This window comes from Rousettus aegyptiacus, unplaced genomic scaffold, assembly GCF_014176215.1.
Source record: "Rousettus aegyptiacus isolate mRouAeg1 unplaced genomic scaffold, mRouAeg1.p scaffold_m13_p_16, whole genome shotgun sequence".
Taxonomy (NCBI): Eukaryota; Metazoa; Chordata; class Mammalia; order Chiroptera; family Pteropodidae; genus Rousettus; species Rousettus aegyptiacus.
Window position 1 is genome coordinate 28,312,236 of NW_023416291.1, and position 14,928 is coordinate 28,327,163.

General features: G+C 41.2%; 1 pseudogene; it reads left to right on the forward strand.

The window, feature by feature from the left end:
- Positions 1-4,040: 4,040 nt before the first annotated feature.
- LOC118612787 lies at positions 4,041-4,159 on the forward strand (annotated as a pseudogene).
- The last annotated feature ends 10,769 nt before the right edge of the window (positions 4,160-14,928 follow it).

Here is a 14,928-nt window from a genome sequence, read left to right on the forward strand (position 1 = left end):
TCATAAGTTAGTTAACCATATCTGGGTTGGTATCCAGGCTCTCTATTCCCTCTCCATTAATCTATGTGTCTGTTTTTACACCAATACCATGTTATTTTGATTACTATAGCTTTGCAGTTTGAAAATATAACTTCAGGTTTGTTCTATTTAGTGTATTCTTTGATTTTCAACTTGTTTTTCACTATAACAGTTTAAAATATTTTCTGTATTCAGACCCATTTTTCTGCTCCTCCTTTTAATTTTTGTTTTAAATCTTAGAAAGTCCTTCTTTATCCCAATGGTCCATAAATGTTTATCTATATTTTCTCCCAGAATTTTTGTTTCATCTAATTTTTAAAACATATCTGAAAATTTTTTAACATATAAAGAAACATATCATTAGCCAATAGCATTTATTAAATAATCTATTCTTTCCTAAATCGATACAGACTGTAATTTTTTTCCTATACCAAAAATATGGAGTCTATATTTGTTCTCTTATTCTCTTTCATCTGTCTCATATAGTATCTGGTATGGTGCCATACCCCATCATTATTTTCCTTTCTCAAAATATTTTTAGTCCTTCTCAAGGATTTACTCTTCTAGATGAAGCATTTTTGTCAAGTTAAAAATGTTTCGATTAGTATATAATAGTATTATACAACATTTATAATTTGTTCTTGGTATAAAAAAAAAAACACATTTCAAGATTAGTATCGCCATCAAGGAGCACTCTGTACAGTATGGCACAATGGAAGAGCAAGACAGACATGGGTATTCGACCCATCCGAGCTTCAGTTTCCTCATCTTCCCAGATCCTGGCATTAGGTTGAACATCTGTGCTATCTTGGGAGTTGGTATACTTTCACCTTTTAAGTGAATCGATATTTTTTTTTAGTAAAAAGGCAAGAAAAGTTGTACTAGATATTATTTTTAGAAAGAGTGCCAGAGGGAAAGCTTTTAAGATTTAAAGGAAAGAGATCACTTCTGGGTGTTGGTGCTAACAGTGTTATGAGTCAAAATGAGAACAGAAGCCAAGGCCCTGAGCATCAGAGGTCAAGGCCACATAGGAAGCCAGTTCTAGACAGCCTTTCTAACATTAAGAAGATTATCTAGGAGCTTAGGAGTGTAGATTTGGAAGGCCAGAGTAAAAATGCATTGGGAATATAGGGCCTTGCTGGAATTCTATTTATTAGTTAACAAAGCGACAAGAAAGAACAAGGCCCATCTTTTCAACTGGGAGCAAAGATACTGACTAGGCATCTATGTCATGGGTGGGAATGGAGCAAGGAGAGGTACAGGGACACCCCAGGAATCCTCCAAACCAGGTCTTAAGCAACTTGCTCCTTGTCCTAAGAACTTCTGATGTCCAAGAGTGTTCACACTATGAGTGTCCAGGAACAATCTGGGCTAAAGGACAAGTGGCATTTTAATCTAAAACAGGTTACTGTTCTGTGGCCACAAACGACATTAGCAAAGGTGGTGGACCAATTCTAGAGCTTCTGCTTTTGTATTGACGGGCAATATGGAAGCAGAGACTTGCTATTTCTCAGTATAGGAGTTTACTATCGCCAGAGTAAATATTAAAGATAATTCTGAGAAATATTGAAATCCTCAGTGTTATTTACTTAGATTCAATTTTCCATTTCCTGGCTGGGTTGATATAATGTAGGCTCTTACATTGTAACGAGTCTGATAGAGTGCCTGGGATCAGAATATTGGGTGCCCTTTAATTACTTAGGGAGCAATTTTCCTGCTGTGAACCACAGATGCCAGGATAGAGGTAATAAAGCTCCAAGGATTGCAGTTTTCAGTCAATTATTTTTGATGATATGCTATGAGCCAGGTCATCAAATTGAAATCCCTCTGGATGCAGTGGAAATTTCTCATAATGCATTTCGTGACCAGGACAAAGGCCTCAAAAAGATGCATTTTTTTTTTAACCAACTCTTTTATTTCTGGTTATAAAAATTATATATACCTATTGTAGTATTTGTGGAAACATATATGAAAGAAAATAATTATTATGGTTAATAAATCTTCATTCAAATAATTAGTTATTTTGATAGATTTTTTAAAAATACATACACATATAATCAACTACAGATATTTATATAGCTAAGTCTAGACTAACTATGTGTGGTATTTTTACTTAACTTCATATCAAAAGTGTTAAAAAGTTTATATTTAGAACTTGAAGTCTGCAAAGAGCAAATTGCATTAAAATGAATTACGTAAGCCTACTATTAATATTTGGATAATACAGTATTAAACTAATATTATACTACTACCATTGGAAAATAATAAACATAGATATGTCAGTTGGCATGCCAAGAAAGTGGGCCACAGAAAGAGCGATAGATTATCACTGTCTCAGTACATCTAGAAATATCTTCTGAGCCTAAAAATAATGGGCTGCATTAGCTAATGCAGAACAGTTATTTGGCTAAATTAAGCTTCAGCTATAATCAAGACTCATTCCAAAATAGAATTTTTTAAAGTAATAATAATAGCACCTTATTAAGTATTTATAAAGTAATTATATTTTGAGCCCCTACTGTTTCCATCCATTCAAATGATACTGAAACTGAGGGTGAGGGAAGAAGAAGGAAGCAGACGCTGTATCCTCATTTTCCCATCAAAGTTAGTATTTTTTCTAGGCCGAGAGTGGTTCTCAGTAAAAAGGGTATAACCTGAGATTTCTCTACCTTTTATACACATGTGTTTTGTATAGACGGTTTCATCCCATGTACTTTGCCACAGCGTCTGACATTTTGTAATGTCACAAGCCTGTCTTTAAATCCACAGCCAGTGCAACAAACTGTACACAGAGCCAATGAGGCTGAAGTCAAGAGAACTACAACACATCTAATCACAGGGTGATATTAGTGAAGCCTTCAGTGACAGCAGACAGTCAGTCGTGTGTGCTGTCACTCAAATTACCATTTACTTTCTGTCAGGAGAGACTCTGGACATAGGAAATATGTAACTGACAGACAAGCCCACTAAACAAAGACTTTATCAGGCCTCTTATCTAGAAAGCCAAATATCAACAATCTGAAACACATAAATGCCCCACGGAGGCACAAAACCAACAACTACAACAATGACAACTAGCCAGCTCTCTGACACTGAAAGAAGGTCTGAGGGCAGCGGATAATGGGTGGGAGGCGAGTAAGGAGCAGGGTGGAGGCTGGTTTAAGGATTACACATGCCTAGTATAAAAAATTCAAAATGAATAGAAGTAAAAATCTTATTTCCTAGAGAAAATCACTGTTAATATCTGAGCATATTCCCTTTTAGACTTTTCAATGCACACACACACGTTTAATGACGTTTTACCTAAATTGGGGTTATGCTCTCTATAGTATATGCTGTTTTTTAAAATTCAGTATTATATATTTTAAAAACATATTTTCAAGTCATTAAATATTTCACAACTCATTTGAAAGACTTCTTAATATTCTTCCGCATGTATAAAACATAATTGTTTATCTCCTCTCATTGGACATGCAAAATATTAATATTATTAATATTAATAATGTGGCAGTAAATATCCCTATACATTGTCAAAGGTTTAGAAATAGTCAAAGTAAAACCAGTGAATCACTGAAGTAGTAATTGGTAAAAATTTATTGTGCTCACAGCAAAAAGACAATTTGCAAATTGGAAGCATTCAACCAAAACAGAGAACGAGGCTCAGCGGCGCACCCTCACAAAGCAGTTTATCCACAGCAGTGGGAAAGCAGGGCCTTCGCAGCGATTGACAAATAAGCTAAATTTATGACTGAACTGGTTTTGTCTGTTCTCTCCTGTGCTTGGTTGAGCTGTGATGGAAGGAGAGATGGTTTTTATTCTTCTGAGAACTACGAGATTAAGTAAATTCAATTAGCCTGAACTTGGAACTGGTCTTCTAAGAGACCCCAAACAATTAATAGCCAGATTTAAATCTCCAGAAAAGTATGCCTAAATTCTCTATCTTAACCAAATTTTACTGTGTGATTTAGACAAAGCACTCACCTCTTTAAGCTTTGGTTTCCTCACTTACAAAGTCCAGACAAGTCTACAGCCATGCCACCCTGAACGTGCCTGATCTCATCTGATCTCAGAAGCTAAGCAGGGTCTGGCCTAGTTAGTACTTGGATGGGAGACCACCTAGGAATACCAGGTCCTGTAGGCATGAAAAAATAAAATAAAGTCCAGACAATAAACCCTACTTTACATTACTGCCTTGCTGGTGAAATATTTCTAGCACAGGGCATCGGGAAATAGGCACTCAATAAATCAGAGCTGAATTTGAATTTAGGGGAGGGTAAATAAAAGTAACGGTAGCTACAACACTTGAACTTTCAGTCTGGCAATACTGAGGCCCTTTGTTCTTTCTGAATCTTAAGGTTCTTCCCTAGAGCGTAATTTACTGGCACAAGAACAGGGGAATACTGGAATGATATGTTTGCCAAATGGTTTGAAAACCTTTTAAGAAGAAAATTCCTAGAGAAAAAAACCAGGCAAGGAAGCCTGATCTCCTAACTCCTAGGTTTGAATTTACTTTTCAAAGAAAAGTAATAATAGTTAACATTTACCAAGGGCTATCCATGTACTAGACACTGTGCTGAGAACACAAGGTATCTTCTCATCCTCCCACCAGCCTGTGTGGGCTCAGCTGGGTTATGAACATTGCAAGTGAGAAGATGGAGTCTTTCCCAAATGCCAACAGCTAGTAAGTGCTAGAGAGGGGACTCTATGCAGGTTTGACACCAGTATCGAGGCTCCTGACAGCTACACAAATACAGCTGTGTATCTTAAAGGAGTGTGTGAGTCGTAATCAGACAAGACCACACGTCATAACTCATCCAGCCATCCACGAGCAGATCATTAGCAGGATTATTTCCAAGGTGTTCTGGAAGGAATTTCTGCCTCCCAAATACTTTCTCCATTTCCTCTTCTGATTCAGAATATTTTATATTTTGGAATCTAAACCTTTTTATTTCAAACTCAGGTATGTCTTAAAACGTTACTGGCTCTGTTAGAGTTTCTATTTTGATGTATGTTCCCATGAAGGTGTAAAGGACTGATATCAGATTCCTTCCTGAGAAAACGTTTGGCCGAGTGAGAAGAGAATGTGAGGGAATAAAGGGCAGGAGAAGGGCAGATCAGAGAAGCTGAGGAAATTCAAAAATAGAGAAATTTGAAGATTCTGCAAGCTTGCTATGAACTGCCCTGAATGGAATATATCACTTTTCAGAATTATCAGAACCAAATTGGCAATTTATTGTATAAAAATTAATAGGAAAGAGAAAATCTATTTATAGCTTACTTGATTTGCTTTTATTTTTCCCTCGTATTAGAATATATAAACTCTTTAATTAAACTTCTTAATTAAAATCTTTGGTTTCTTATTTGTGGTGTTTTTGCTGGAGTGAAAATATATAGAAAAAGGCCATCATCAAATGGCCTGTATATTTAACCACATTTCTAGGCAAAACCAAATCTGAACAACCTCAAGGGCCATTTTATACATTAAACTTAGTTTCTCTGTTTGTCTCCTCCTCCCATAATACAACCTATGCATTACAGAGCATGGAATTATGATCAAATTTAAGACATCATTAAGGGGCGAATGTATTATTTTAGCCAGAGGGGTGACATTACAAAACTCAAAAAGACTGCAGAAGTGCTGATGATGGGATAAATATCTTTGAATTATTAATGTACTGTCTTTATGCTTATAAAAAAGAAAGAAAAAGTAAGTGGTGGTCAGGGCACCCATATTTCTGAAATCATGAGCACGCCTCTCCGAGTCCCTCTTTGATTGCATAAAGCTGTGTGGCTGCCAGAGCGTAGCATTATTGTCCATAAAACTTTGATTCTCTGAAACAGTGTAAGAATATTCAAAGGAGTGAGTAAATTACTGAGGAAAAAGCCAGGGTGGAAATTTAGAACTTGAAGCCCACATGCCATGTTCCTCATCAGCCCACTGCAGCCGCCCTGCTCGCTCCCACTTTCCAAATCCAGACGCGACTGCATTTATTCCGGCAGTGCCTCTTAGCTGAGCTCAGCCCCTCAACCCGGACAAGTGACTGCCCGTGGCCAGCTCATTTATGAAGAAAGCTTTTAGAGGGATTAAAGTGTCAGAGGCTCGGAGAGTTTAAATTGAGATCTGGGAGTGTTTTCCTAAGTACACAGCTCCCTACGGCGTAATGATGCCCCACTCGCCCACTCCACCCCTTAGCGGCAAGGTGGGAGACAGGGCAGCTGAAGGATCATAAACAATGCATCTCACCCTGTCAGAAGCAACTGAGTGGTACACAGACTGGAAGAAGGACTGCTTGCTATGTCTTCAGCCAGAATGCACATTAGCCAGGATGCCGTTTTCCATATCTTCTTGCCTTGCTGCCTCTCGCCCTATCTGTGAGCCCCAGCTGCCCAAATGTGCCAACTGGATCCCTAGGAAAATCCACTGCAGCAACTTTTTCACCATCCACTTCTCCATGCAACTCCTTCTTTCCTTTAAGACATTTCCCCATGATGTAGTGTATAGCACTGGGAAAATAGTCAATAACATCATAATAACTTTGCATGGTGACAGATGGGTACTAGACTTATCGTGGTGCCCTGAACGTAAATGTCAAATCACTATGTTAAACACTCGAAACTAATATAATATTGCAGGCCAACTATACTTTAATAAAATAAGTTTTTAAATGCACTAACCTTCCTCCAGAAGACATTTCCCCATGATTAACTTACTAACCTGTAATACTAAAAGAATTCGCATTCTTTTACTATTAAAAGATGTTACTACATCAGTCCTTCCAAAGGGGTGTGTGTGGTGGGGGCGGGGGTATTTGTGTACATGTGCACACATGTGTGTGATAAAAGAACATAATTAGAAAAGAAGAAACTGAATAGTAGAAAGAACACAACACAGAAAATTGAGTCTTGGGTTCTAAACTTAGCAAGCCTCTTAATTTGACAAAATATACAAATATCAAATCGTTATATTGTATACCCAAAACTAATATAATGTTATATGTCAATTAGACCTCAATTAAAAAGTAATTAATAGATCAGATTAGCCAACTTCCTAATATCCATGGGATTCAGTTTCCTATTCGGGAAAGCAGACAATTGGACCAGTTTCCAAGGTCTGTGGGCATAGGTCAGGCTAAAAGGAGGATCTTCAGAAGCACAGAGTTCTGCCCGCAGTGTCTTTGCCTTCACAGCCTAGGACTGACAAATGACTCACACACCTGCCTGTAACACAGGTGCCTGGGCTCTCCTGAACTGTGCATACCTAGGTGGGTTGAATTCGCAAACTGACTGTGCTGTCCTCAAGTAACACACCTTTTGATCCAAAATGCATCAGAAGAAACCAGACACCAGGGTGCTTCAGAGTTGTGCCAAGGAGAGTCCGCAAAGAGATCTGAGGTTGGTCTGGCCATTAATAGGTTACAGCCCAAGTTCATCTTTTCCTTCAGAGACATTATCTCATCAGCAGGTCTCGCCAGAGGCTGAAGTTATGTCTCATTAAGAGTCTCCCAGGCAGTGAGATTCTGCTTTGTCACTGACACCCATTTAGTTTATAGTTCTGCTATGTCATTAGGCAACCTTTCCATAGGGACACAAGAGAGAAGCTGTGATTAACTATCCACAGCAGAAAGGAATAGAAAGAATCATAGTACCACAGAATGTCCAAGTCAGTGACAGCAAAGGAAAGATCCAAACTTATATAAAGGGGGCCTGTGGATATGAATGGCAAAGGGAGTGCTGATGCCTTTAAGAATAAATGACTGAATCGCCCTTGCAGGCTGGGCATAGGAGGAAGGAGGCAATGCAAAGAGTTAGAAGACAAGTAGTGGGGGAGCTGGAGGATCAGGAGGCCTGAGACACACCCTAAGAAAAATGAACAACAAAACAGAGGTATCAGTAGGCACATGGATCCGGGTAGGAAAGGAGGTCGTAGATATTGCCTATAAATTTTTGGCTGCACCAAAAGTGGATCCTAAGGATAAATGTTCACGCAGATTGGTCTAGAAAGTGGCATAACTTAGAAGAAAAAGAAGTAGCTCTCTATATAATATTTTCTTTTAACTGGGCTGACAATTAGACTTGCATCCTGACTACCAATGTGAGACAGAGGGAGTTAACTACCTGTCTCCGTGACCTTTCTTTTGGAAACTTTTTCGGTTTCTCTCTTCCCTGAAGCCATGCAGCTGTGCACGGCCGCCATTCTGAAAGGCCAGGCGCCCCCCTCCCTTCTCAGCGGGAACGCGCGCTGAGGCCACAGTCCCCTGCTGGTGCGACACGGCTTCGTGCGCTCGCGCCGCGTCTCTGTGGGTGAGATGCAGTAGGGCGAAGAGCGAGAGCGCAAATGTCAGCACCGGGGCGGGTCACCTAGGGCATCGCCTTCAGTTTGTGCAGAGTTGGAGTCGCCATAATTGCGCTGTTTGATGCAAAATACTTGCAGGAAAGCTTTGTTTTACAGCATCTCTCCCTTCCCAGGTGGTGGGAGGCCTGCGCAAGCCCCCGAGACTTCTCCCCCTGCGCTGGCTCCAGGGAGCTGTCATTGCAGCATTCTCTCGGGCAACTTTTATGGAGAGGTGGGAGGCGGGGGGAGGGGCGGGGTACGGGGAGGGTGTGCTGAGACTAGGCTGGTGGGAGGAAGATCAAGGCAGAAGGCACTGCAGAAGGACGAAGGGCAATCCCACGGACAGAAGGGGCAGCTGTACTTTCTGCCTTCTAGTGATCCCGAGGTTCGGGCTGCTGCCGGACGGGGCCAGGTAGTTGCGGAGGCTGAAGGGTGCGCTGGACCTACCCAGACCCAGGACCCTGCGAGGATGACCTGGGGATGAGGGCTGCTGCAGGGTTGGGCAAGCCATCTTGTGGGCGGGGGAGGGGAGAGGGAGACGAGGCACCCTGGACCTGTCCAGACCCAGGGGCGCTGCGAAGATGACCCGGGAAGCTTCGCCCAAAACCTGCCGCGTGTTACACCAGAGAGAGAAGGGACATTCTTCCCAAAGGAGATGTCGGGTGTGGATGACTTCCCAAAACGTCTGGCGCAGGAGGATCTAGGGCTGGGGCGGTGCCGGTCCCCCGCCCCGTTCCCTGCCGCAGTAAGATGCTGATTCTGTCCCCTCCGCAGCGTGGACACCCTGCTTCTCTTCCTGCTCAGAGAGAGAAGGAGCCCCAGCCAGCGGCCAGGGCAATGCCTATGCACCATAGGCCAGCGGGGTACTGTGCAGGAACCCTCTGAAAAGGCGCCTCACTTGATGTGTATTTATGCATGAGCGCGTTTTTCCGGGGAAAGAATACAGAACTTTCATCCCATTCCAAAGGCATTCTTGACTCAAAAGGAGACTCAGACTTCTTTCCCCAGCAACGCGTATTTTACGCTGGGAAGTGGTGCGCAGAGGGGCAAAGGTCTTCCCCGAGGCCCGGCGCCCGGACCACCTTTCACTAACTAACCCCAGAGCTCTAGCTTTTGCATTTAAACATCCAGGTGGGCCCTGGGATTCTGTCCCTCTTGCCATCTAATTACTCCCCTCTACGGTTTGCTGGAAGCGTTTCCCTCATCCATTTTTATTTAAGTTTAATTCTGCGATTTCCCTGTTGAGAATTCCTCTGCCCATTCCGGGTTCCTCTTTTCTCTTCTTCTGGGCACCCCAGCTTTCAGCGCACCGGCTCAGGCCCTTGGTTACTGCCGCAGGCACTGGCAACCCCCTGGGGAAAAGTATACTGTTCTGTGAGAAATGCTGCAGTAACCAGGCCAAATGCTGTGGCCTACGTCCACTTACACACACACACACACACACACACACACACACACACACACACACACACCCCTTCTTGAACTTCTCAGTGGTTTTTGACTTTTAAGGAACTTTGTGGAGTTCCTACTCTTCTGATTGACAGCTTCCCAAGGCAGAGCAGTGGGGTGCGGGTTTTGGGTGGGAGAAAGAGTCTGGTCCTAAAGAATCTAGTATAGCTTGTATTATAGCCCCTCGCGGTACACTGCTGACCCTGCGCCAGGCAAGGCAGCCCTGTCCTTTCTGAGCGAGGAAAAGACTCTTCTTGGGTATCCACAGGCGCTGTGCACCCTTCTCGCTGTATCCTAAACTGCCCAGACCTTTCGGATTAGCCTGAGCCTTTTAAAACAAGAAGTACCCAGAGGAAAGACAGCATGAGCGGTTGGACCCGAAGTGGGCCAGGATGGGAGTGGGGGTGTTGGACCGAGCATATAGGCCCTGCATTCTGTTGAATTAGTTGGGTCTTCCCGCTCCGGGGCCTTCACACCAGTTTTCGCTGGTGGATTGAACATAGCGCGAGACTGATCATTCGTCCACACAGCTCTGAGGAACAAGATCTACACTCTGGATGTTTAAAACGCTCCTCTCTGTTTCCGGAATTAGTTCACTTTTCTGCTTTGCTTATCAAACTTTCACAATTAACTTTAGATTCTACTCAGATGGTTTTTGCACGCCCCTCCCCCCCAGCAGATGGTGTTACTAACTCTGGCATTTGTTGAGGGGCGGGGGTGGGGGGGGCATCCTATTAGCTGTGCATAGTTGGTTGCCTTATCTTTGTTTCTGAGCGATTAGGCATCCTCGTTTCATAATATATGAAGGTTTTATTTGAGAGTAGTCACTTGCCCCTGCCAGCCACGGACAAATAAAATTAAAAAGAGGATCATACTTGTACCTGCAGAGTGCTTGCTTATTACCATAATCCTGCAAGTAATGAACATTTGACCACCTTCTCTGTGCTCACAGCTTCTAACCTTCACAGCCCTGGCAAAAGAGGAATGATCTTCCTCAGTTTTATGAAAGGTACCAAGGTCTGGATTTGAACCCAAACCTATTGTGAAACCTTTTCCACTATCTGGGAAAAGAGTTATGGGCATGGAGGCTACAAGGTCAAGACTATTTCAGATTATTTATAATTGCAGGAACTCCAGCATTGTGGAATCAGTTTGTGTTTTGTTTTGTTTTGTTTTGTTTTGTTTTGTTTTGGGGGGAGAGTCATTTGGAAATGAGTACAGTATAGTGGCTGGAAGCACAGACTGAAATCTCATAGTCTGGGTCAGACTCTGATTCTGCTGATTACCATCTACTAGAAACTACTTGACCTCCCCAAACTTTATTTTAGCCTGAAGATGGGACCTCACAGATTTGCTGAGGGGATTAAATTAGATATGTTCAAAAGGCTTAGCCCAGGGTCAGACAGGAGGTATTTAATAAATGTTAGTTCTTATAAATATTAAGATTAAAGGAAGGTGAGTAAACATTTGACTTCCTAAACCAACAACAACTATTCAACTATTTCCATTAGCTCCTCCTCTTGGGCGCTCATTTCGGACTAGGAAAAATCATACCATGTACTATTTGTCCATCCTCAATATTCGTATGTAAGTAAAATCCATTTAAACCAAGGACAGATTTAAGAGAGTAAGTAACAAAATGTATAGTCTTATAAATTGTACATATAGGGAGGGGGAGCCAGTTCTCCTCTTCCATGAGGTCATCTGGTATCTGTAAAGGAGCTCCAAAGTCATACAGACATGCCGGGCTTCAGGAATCCACCATGGACTATTGTGACCTGACACAAATTATTTAATCTCTCAAAGTCTCCTGTTTTTCATTTATTCAAAATTAAATAATACTATCTCTTCAAGACTGCAGTAAGGATTAAATAGTTTCATATATATATATATATATATATATATATATATATATATATATTAAAGTGCTTAGCAGAACACCTGACTCATCATTGTCTCTCAATAAAGGTTTACTTTCCCCCTTTCCTTTGTCATAATGAGAATTGACTGGATTATCTATTGATTATTTTGTATGTGAGCCTGTAGTCAATTACTTTTCTTCTCAACATGGAAATGTGCACTCATATGAATGTAAAGTATAATTCTAAAACCTCATAGCCATAGAAGGTGAGCGGACATAGTCCTGAATCATCCCAGGGTACAAAAGGTAGTGGGTGGAGTTAGTTTCCAGAGTCAAAGGGACTGTGTCAGTCATTGCATTCAGGGCGGGTTAGCTGTTCACTTTGCAAATGGGCTGTGAACTGCACATGTCCCTGAGTGACAAAATAGAAAATTACTAGCAGATCCTCAAGAGAACCTGGCCTCTTTCTGAAGAAGAGAAGATACATTAAGCTGGGAGTTGGAGGAGAAATGAAAAATTGAGCCACAGACTCTGGAAGGTATCATCTGCCAGGAGGGTGATGAGGCTTTAAAAAGAAGCAGAGGGATTTATACTTCTATCCATGATGGAGTAACTGGTACCAACCAAGTCCTCCAGCTATAAAGTACTATAAAACTGGGTGAAAATATGAGGCAACTGTTTTCAGGCAGTGGACAACAGGCAGCCCACAGGCTGTTAGCTCTGAGAAGAGATAATGAGGTCAACCCACAGTCATCCAGCTCTCTACCGGGAGACAATTTTCTAACTACAGCACTGAAGTGCAAACAGAGCTTGAAAGCTTAGGTGAAGAGGCAGAATACAGAGTGTAGCACAGATGCAATAGCTGGAGTCTCCAGAGTAGAGCATCAGCAAGGAAGGAGCTATGCAGAGAGCGCTTCCCAACGCTGTGATAGGGGACCCTCATGAGACCATGACTGAGAGCTGGGCTGTTAATGAATAGGAGGAGACCATCTGGGGCTCACTATATGTTTAAGAAGGAACAGATACTAGCAATACTGGTGGAACAGCAGTTCCCAAAGACTTTGGAATTATGACCTAGAAAGAGTAGGGAGGTTCTAGTAACACTTTATTAAATTTATTAGCACTCCTGGAATCCAGCTAAGATACCAGAAAGGCCTTGCCTTAGGAGTAAGGACTAGACTCTAGAGCAGGGTTTAGCAAACATTTTTCTGTAAAGGGCACTGTAATAAATATTTTTACTTGTGCAAACTACAGAGTCTTTATTGCAACTACTCAATTCTGCCACTGTACCACAAAATCAGCCATAGATAGTATGTAAATGAATAGCATAGCTGTGTTCCAATAAAACTTTATTATTACTATTTTGAAAAATAGGGAGTAGGCAGCATTGGCCTGAGGATCAACACATACCTTATATAAGATCTATTCCACACCTGCTTTAACAAAGGATACAACTAATTGCTGACAAAACTTCAGGGAGGCAGAATTTGAAGACTGAGCCCCAGCAAGGTAGAAGAGCTTGGGAAATACCGTGGGCTTTCCGCAGATCCTATAACAAAATTTCAACTAAGCCTACACAAGTTCAAGATCATCGGCCTGCAATCGAACTGCCTGCTAAAAGAAGAATGAACACTCTTCAGATGAAAGTAACAGAACTCAGAATCTTTACAATGTACTATTCAAAATAACCAGTATTTGATGAGGAATCACTAGATAAATAAGTAGGAAAATGTGTTCCATAGCCAAGAAAAATAGCAGCTAATAGTAACCAACCTGAGATGGCTCAGATGCTGGACTGAGCAAAGGTTTTAAATCAGCTATGATAAATATGTTCAAAGAATTGAATAAGAATGTGTGAAAAGAATTTTAAAAACACAGACTAATAAATGAAGACATAGGAAATCTCTGCAGAGAAATGAAAATCGTAAAAGAAAAACTAAAAAAAAATCTAGAACTGAAACATACAACTGAAATGAAAAATTCACTGATAGGGTTAATTGGTTTTTGGAGATGGCAAGAAAAGAGAATCAGTAAATTTGAAGACAGATTAATTGAAAGTATTCAATCTGAAGAAATAAGAGAAATGAGATTGAGGAAAAATTAACAGAACCTCAAGGACCTGTGGGACACTATCAAACAGTCCAACATAAATGTAAGTGGAGCTTCAGAAAGAGAAAAGTACAATGAACAAAAAAATACTTTGAAAAAATAATGACAAAAACTCTCAAAGCTGATGAAAATATTACAGATCCAAGAAACTTGGAAAATCCCAAGAAGAATAAATATTTTTAAAAACCACACAAGGTATATATCATAGAAAAGTTGCTGAAAATTAAAGGTGAAGAAAAAGTCTTGAAATGGGCAGGAAAAAGACATTACATACTACAAGGATAAGGATGATGACTTTTTTTTTTATCAGAAATAGAGGCCAGAAGACAATAGAAAGGCATCTTTACAATACTGAAAGAAAAAAAAAAAAGTTAAGATAAAATTCTATATCCAGTGAAAAATTCCTTGAAAAACAGGGGTAAAATAAAGACAAGTTTGAACAAACAAAAGCTGAGAGAATTTGTTGTCAGCTGACATGTACCTCAAATCCATCTTGCTCACTGGACTAGGTTAAGGGTTTTTTAGAGGTTAGGGGAAATGTGTACGCAAAAGTGCTGGTGAGCGAGTTTTAACTGGAGGATCTTGGAACTGGGCCATTACGGTAAGGGGGGTCAGAACCGGGTCTTCCCGGACAATGAACCCTTTGCTTCTGAAAGGGTTCTGCTGTTCAGGTTTTGGTTATGCCCCAGTCCTTTGAGTGTGTGTGTGTGTGTGTGTGTGTGTGTGTGTGTGTGTGTGTGTGTGTGTTGGGGCAGGGAGTGCCAAGACTTCGGTTCCAGTGCAGCTGGAGGTCAAAGTTCTCTTCTTTGTGTATGCTTTGGCTCCATGATTATGGTTTTGGTCTGTTGTCTTTGAAAAGCAACTCAGTATCTTGTTAAACAGCAGCGGACGTTTTGAGCCAGTTCTGTGGTTACAGTTCTAGGGCAAAACAAAAATGCACAAATACACAGAATTTATATGTAAGGTAGGTGTTTCATGCATCTCTAGCACAGGTGGTAAGAGATGTAGGGGTTTATATGGGAGAAACCACAGACTTCATGAAGGAGGTGAGATTGAGCAGAATGGAGAATGAGTGGAGGGGAGGACGTTCAGAGTTGAGAAGCAGAGAGATAGGTAGGCTTCACAGGCAGACTTCCAGAGATCTGTGAAACAGCTAACT